The sequence below is a fragment of the Nanorana parkeri genome, unplaced genomic scaffold (assembly GCF_000935625.1).
Source record: "Nanorana parkeri isolate BGI_ZX_2015 unplaced genomic scaffold, ASM93562v1 scaffold238, whole genome shotgun sequence".
In the NCBI taxonomy this organism is placed as follows: Eukaryota; Metazoa; Chordata; class Amphibia; order Anura; family Dicroglossidae; genus Nanorana; species Nanorana parkeri.
This window is the reverse complement of record NW_017306506.1, coordinates 140,464-140,896: the sequence shown is the minus strand read 5'-3', so window position 1 is coordinate 140,896 and position 433 is coordinate 140,464. Positions and strand designations below refer to the sequence as shown.

General features: G+C 38.1%; 1 protein-coding gene across 2 annotated transcripts in view; it reads right to left on the bottom strand.

Moving 5' to 3' along the window:
- Positions 1-433, bottom strand: part of RNASEH2B (ribonuclease H2 subunit B) — a 22,507-nt gene that overhangs the window by 18,057 nt on the left and 4,017 nt on the right. The gene's annotated exons all lie outside the window — the stretch shown is intronic.

The window sequence follows — 433 nt, the reverse complement described above, 5'->3', positions numbered from 1 at the left end:
AATAATGAGGGGTAGCTGCATAATAATATACAATTTATAGGATTTAACCAAACACCATTGTATTATGTAAACCAGGATGCATAACTAACCTAAAGCATAAGTGCTCTTTAACCCTTCTGCTGCCATAACCCTGCATTCCAAATGTAACCTCAGCTGACCACACATTTTTGCAATTTTTCATTTTTTTTATTTTCAACTGCTGTTTTTAGTGTTTGTAAAAGACCCCCCAAACCACACATTTCCTGAAAGAACAGGACCGGTAGAATAAAAAGATGGTGCTACTAATGTTGCAGGTCCCAAGACAGTTGCACAAATGTTTATTAAATCAATATTAAACTAATACAAAAAATACACAAATAAATAAAACACACTAAAATCAGTATCAGCGCACAACCAGCGCACAACCCCCCCCCTCCGCCCCCTCGCAGCGCCG